This window comes from Malania oleifera, unplaced genomic scaffold (assembly GCF_029873635.1).
Source record: "Malania oleifera isolate guangnan ecotype guangnan unplaced genomic scaffold, ASM2987363v1 ctg562, whole genome shotgun sequence".
Taxonomy (NCBI): Eukaryota; Viridiplantae; Streptophyta; class Magnoliopsida; order Santalales; family Ximeniaceae; genus Malania; species Malania oleifera.
Genome location: NW_026652087.1, coordinates 1,965 through 8,607, shown reverse-complemented (window position 1 = coordinate 8,607; position 6,643 = coordinate 1,965). Strand labels below are relative to the sequence as shown.

The window sequence follows — 6,643 nt, the reverse complement described above, 5'->3', positions numbered from 1 at the left end:
GAAAAGGAAGACACTCTAGAAAGTGAGGATGATACTGATATTGAGGACGTATAGGGGGTAAGCGTGTTATGTTGTCACCGTGTATTTGACATGTGAAAATAAGTGAAAATATATTTACTATGCATCCATCTAATATCCAATCTTCTTATATTTACTTGTGAATTATTTTGCAGACATGGCACCAGGAGGTCGTCGTCGCTTACTTTAGTCTAGGCTATCGACGACATCATCCTACGAGGATAATGGATCATCCTCGAGAGCGACTAAGCATGCGGGCACTGATGCGGCACCATCTGAGCCCTCGGGACCCCAGCCTAACATGGATCCATCAGTTAGGGATCAAGCCTAGGGTGAGTTGCCGACCATAATGAGCAGTGTTGGTAAGGTTATGAGTATTTGATTTAGAATAATATATTTACTTTCATTTAACGTGTATGATTATATTATTGTTCTTTAACTCTTCTTTCAGCATCGACCTCTATGACGCAAATGAGTTCAGGCCGTGGTGCAGTGAAGAACGTTGCGCTAAAGAAGCACCTGGAGAGGACTGGGCGGCGGATCCATATCGACATTCCTCCAGGCTTTACGGCCCTGCTTGACGATTGGTGCATAGCCTGGTCATGGGGGCTTGGCATTATATGTCGCCAATATGCTCTAGTCACCTGCTTCACCTAGCCAAAGGTGACGGAGGCTTAGCGGTTGGTTCTATATGATTGCATCTTGGTAAGTAACCCTAAAATATTTCTTTCACTTTTAATGTATTACCCAAAAGATTCTCTAACATTCAATATATATTTCATAAGCAGGAAGAGTTTGATATGGACATTTTCACCACAAACCATGTCAAAAAGGCGGTGAACACGTAGTTGTGCTCTCGGTTTAAGACCTATCGCAGCAAAATGCGCAACCATTTTAGGGAGATGGGAGATGAGGCAGAAGCGCGCCAATACGATAAGATCTCTCTAAAGGATTGGCGGGTGGTGTGTCGACATTTTTGCGACCCTAACTATCAGGTGATGTGTTTCTACTAATTACAATAACTTCTTTTCCATATTTATGTGAATAATAAAAGGTCATTACATCTATTTTGTAGGCTATCTGTGAAAAAAATGCTACGAATCGCAGCAAACTACATACGACGCATTGTAGTGGTTCGAAATTGTTCGTCAATCATTAAAAGGTAATTGCTACAAAACTATCTGACCATTACCTGACAAGTGTTATTTATGTTGACACCGCTGAATTCATATTAATGAACTTCTATATGATAATGTAGCGTGATCCCGTCACCGACGACCTAGAGTCGAGGCCGGATCTATATTAGAGAACACATTAGAGGCCATCGGGGGAGTGGTGCTAGGGTGCATAGAAGAAACATGTAAGTCAAACAGATTATTTAGTTCATTATCATATTCAAAACATCAGTTGTATTCTTATTTCTTCATTTTCATCATTTTCATAACTAAAAATAGGAAAAGATGCTTGAGCTAAGGGATGCACCTGTTGCAGAGGGCAGTCAGCCGATGATGGATGACGAGATCTGCACTCAGGTGCTTGGGCAACGAACGGGTGGCTGCTTGAATGGTCTTGGGAGTGGATACATCACCCCAACATCATCATCTTCTTTCAGTGCGGCGTCTCGTTCTGAGATTGACCGAGTGCGTCGAGCCACCGAGGCTCGAGCGGAGGAGATGGTTATCCGGATGCAAATGGTGGAAGTGGAGAACTAGGCAATTGAAAGAAAAGATGTCAAACTGGGAAGCGGAGATGCAAGCCATGAAAAATTGGAAAGTGCAGATCGAACAAATGATGCATTAATCCCATCCAGATGATGCGGGTGACTCCTCTCATTAGAAGGTACGTAAAAGGTAGTTTATCATCCCTCTTTTATGGTTGTCTGAAACTCTTTGGATACTCAACTAATTTACTAGAATAATGCATCTGTCATCTTCCTTTCTCCACTTAAATATCAAGATATTATCTCAAATAATAAGTTAAAACTCTCAAAATTTGAACCATGATAATTTAATCAAGAGAGACCGAAATAAATGAATTCTTTTAACATATAATAATTGTTAGGAATTAGTATTGGACCCAATCTTCATCATCACTAAAGACAAGAGTCCCCATTCAAAGCCACTTCGATATCAATTTATTCAACAATACATGGATTTAGTTCGCTTATCTACTTTTACGGAGTCCCACATTTAAGCCAGATCAAACTTCTCTCTTGTGTATCACCAACACTGGGAGCTTCTTCCTCTCTAGCCTAGGTGAAGAAGACCATAACAAAAAGGACAATAAACAAAACTACTAGGAACAATATCATCATTATATGACCCTTGGCACTAGCCTTCTTCATGACCTTGGCTACCTTTTTCTGCAAGAGCCTGTTGGAAAAAGACATCCTCCTATTGTTAGCTAATAACTCCATTTAACACACCAAAAAAAAACTCACTACTGTGTTTTTTCTGCTAGAGTTAAGACTTCAAAAATATTTTTCTCAGGACAGCATTAATAACAATGTTCCTAAATTAGCAAACTACTGAAGAAGTTAACAAATAGCAAGTAGTTCATCAATCCAGCTTAATAAGCATGCACATCCAAACAAACTGCAGTAGCCACGGAAAGAATCGCAGGATAGGTCCTAGCCTGTCCAAGAGCCTCTTGTAGATTCTCCTAAAGCATGAAGAACAAACTAAACCTCATATAAACATCACCAACTCAGGTCTACTATATATGTTGCTTGCCTTATCCTCCAGCACAGGATAAGAAGCCACCAGTGCATCTTGAGCTCCAATATACAGTGAGTTATAAATCTTCCAGTAAACTTATTTTACCTTTCTTCTAGGATGGAAGAGCCCCTGCAGACAATAGTTTAGGACTGCAGCTGCACCCAAGGCAACCCTCATCCCTTCTATGGCTTCCATGACAGTATTAATAACATGTGGAGAAGTCTCAAATATATTTGTCCATACATCCTCATAACCTAAACCAGCCACTCCCAAAGCCATGCACTTAACAGCAAATGCAGCAGTTTGCCTATGTACAAAATCTCTATCCATGAGAGCATCCTGAAGTAGTGGAGTGACTGCATAAATATAATCTTTACCCATTTCACCAATGTACTCGAAAAGAAAAGAGACTGATTTTAAAACACCATTATGAACATTGAGTTTTGGTACATGATACCCATTCATTAATGCTGGTAGTACTATAAAAGGAGAACATGTTTTTGCAACTACTACAATTGCCACAGTAGTACACAAGCGGTTCTGACGCTATTGCACTTTGAGATTGTTCAATAATGTTGCCAGGACATCTTGTGGTCCAATGTCTTTTGCAATGTAGCCAAACGTGTTCATAGTTGCTCGCCGAATACCTTTTTTATGGGCTTTAAGCATCTCAAGAAGCTCAAAACAAATCCTCATCCATTCTTTTGCTGGGACAAATTCAGCCCCATGGTTAGCAATTCGACCAACAAGATCAATACAATTTTTCTGCACGTTCTCATACCGATCCTTCAAGATTGGGGTCAGTCGAGGAAGAAAATCCTTTATCAGAGGAGTCATTTTTGTCATACCAATAACATTGACAATAGCTTTGAGAGCCCCCAGTATTGATCCCAAAACTTCCAGATACTCTTCTCGCAGATATTCATACAAGACAACCCCAAGATGACCCATCAGTTGTTCTTCTTAGCACTGTTTCATGACAACAACAATCCTTGAAATAAGATCAGTAGCTTGCTGCCTCACCTTAGCACACTTGTTATTCAAGCGCCACTTAATGGTTCCGCAAATCTAGGGAAGATATGGTTTCACCCTCTGCCCAAGAGCATTTATATCAGACTTTGACATTCACCTACACAGAATATGTCGTTAATGAATGATGTTGCTTCAACGTTTACTACATACTCATGGTAGTTAAAATCAAGACTTGAATTGTAGAATTGTACGACTCAAAATCACCCAGACGATCCAGCTCCCAAATCATACCTGAATCGGTGGAATTGTGGTTTCGGAATTGTGAGTAGAATTGTAATGATTCTACAATTCTTCCTGGAATAGGTGTTTTCCCTCTTTGAGCTTGAACTATAAGGCCCAATATGTGTTTTTACTGTAAAAAAGGGCCCAAAGTTTTTACATTAAGCCCAAAATCTTGAAATTTGGGGCTAAATAGCTCCTAGAAACTCTGTTCGACAACTTCAATGCTTGATTCTCCGATCAGCAACAAGGCGGCAACCAGTGAACCCTTCGAGCACTCTTGTCTCCCTTACAATCTTCTCTACTCTAGTTGCGTACTCCTGTAAAGCTGTAATAGTCCTATCTTATTTGATGTGCTATTCAGCACCAGAGGCTCTGTTCGACGGCTGAGGTGTTTGATACATCAATCAACAGCAAGGCAGCAACCAGCGAACCCTTTGAACACTCTCGTCTCTCTCTGACTCTCTTCTACTATAGTTAACTACTTCTGTAAGGCTTCGACATGCAGTTCAACACTCGACAGTCGACTCTTATGTTGGCACTAAGTTCTGATTATTCTTTGGAGGTCGACTCCTTTCTTCAATCCTCTTCTCTCTATTGAACACCTCAATAGCTAGAAGTGTCAACACTCTTCTCTCTATCGACTCCTTTCTTCCTCTTCTTTTTGCAGCTGTGCTTATTAAGCTTACAGTCTTTCAAATTATCATAAAATTCCATATACATATATTTTAAATATTTTTTAACTAAGTTTATTAATTGAATTATTAATTAAGTTTATAGTCTTAAGAATTGTCATAAAATTTCATATACATTTGTCTAAAAATATTTTTTTTACACTAAGAAAATAATCTTACTATTCTCGATCCGATTCTACGATCTGATACTGCAGGCCCCTCCAACGATCCTACGTACAATCCCGATTTTGAAAACCTTGCTTGACATTTGCTTTCAAGAATTGCTTACTGCTTCAGCTACTTTGCTTTTGATTGCTGTGAATGTTGTTGTGGTAAACCGTGGTATACTTTGGCTGACTAGTTTAGCAAGGGTGCTTTAGGTAGTGTTGCATGACCCGTCATGAGGTGTGAAATGTTTGACTTGTGACACCATGGCTAGTTATTGTTGTTGTTGAAGTTGCTGCTACTGCTATTGTTATTTGGGGTGCGGGGTGGGGGAGGCAATACTTTCAGCATGTCACATGCAAAATAGAATTCTATGTAAAAATCAAAATGACTTGTGGATTGCTATACTCCTAATTTAGAACCCTATAAGTGTGAGCGTGTTTGGTTATGGTTATGGAAATCGAACCTACAAAGAGAGAAAACTTGGGTTTATGACCATTGGTTGTAGGTTTATTGGATATGTAGAACATAGTGCAACTTATAGGTTCCTAGTACTAAATGATGTCTTCGATCATTACACAATTAAAAGGTGGCATCCTTAGGGCACAAGGCTCCTTGCTTTTCCGGGGTAGGGGGAGGGTTGTCATAGTCTACGCAACCTTACCTCAGTTATTTTGTAGAGAGACTATTCCTTGGAAAATAAAGAATTCTTCAAACACATTTTCATTTCGAAGCTAACAAAGAAATTAGATTGGATCTTAGAACTATGAAAGTAAGAATTCAAAAATAGAACCGAGAAGAAGTAAAAACAAAGGAAAGAAATTAACTTTGGACATGAATGTTACACATTCTCTGTTGATAATGATTGACTAACATGCACTCATAGTGCAACCTCAACTATTGCACAAATTTGGAAGGAAGCTATAAGCAATGAAATTGAATTTATCATGCATAATACCATAGTGATTGATAATGGAACCTATAGGTTCTAAGGGGAATAGTGAATAATTTAGCTTTGATGGGTTAATTGGAAAATTTAAATAGAATATAATTGCTAGAGCATACACACAAAAGAAAATTGTGGACTACTTTGACACATTTGCACTAGTGATTGAGTTTTTCCAATTAAAGATTTAATAGCTCTAGCCTCTGTGTATAAACTTATAATTGATCAAATGGACATGAAAAAAAACAGTTATGAATGGCGACCTAGAAAAATTTTATATTCTTGTAGGATGTGTAGTCGAGAGACAAGAAAACAAAGTATGTAAACTAGTGAAATTTGTTTATGGTGTAAACAAGTGTCCAAACAAATAAAAAATTGACCAAGTGTTGGCTTGTAATAACTTTTCTACTTTGATGTGGTAGATGCATATTAAAAATGGCAATTGTGTTACAAATATGGATGACAGGTTAATTTTTGGGGCTAATTATAGTGCAAACAAGTAAGTGTTCTCTACCCTCAAAATTTGATGTGAAAGATCTAGAAGAGGCTTTGTAATTTTTGGGGTAAAGATTGCTAGAATAGACAATGGGAAGCATTATGACAAGAGCATTTAAAAAAAACAGCTTTCAGAATGACAATTTTCAACAAGCAATAACTGCGCTCTTATGTTTTTTGTAAAATTTCTAATATGCTCTTAACTAAAATTTCCTTAGGGTTTCTGTGCTTAGTTGTAGTGCACACCTAATGGATTTACCTACATAAGTGTTGAGTGTGGCTGCTCCCAAGTTATCTTAGGCAAGATTGTAAGAGCACTCATACAATCCATGCAAAGCGTGTCGCTTATTCATGTTAACTCATGTAGGACTACTATG

General features: G+C 38.5%; 1 pseudogene; it reads right to left on the bottom strand.

Moving 5' to 3' along the window:
• Positions 1–2,705: 2,705 nt before the first annotated feature.
• On the bottom strand, positions 2,706–3,572 carry LOC131147210 (uncharacterized; annotated as a pseudogene).
• Between the last annotated feature and the right edge of the window lie 3,071 nt (positions 3,573–6,643).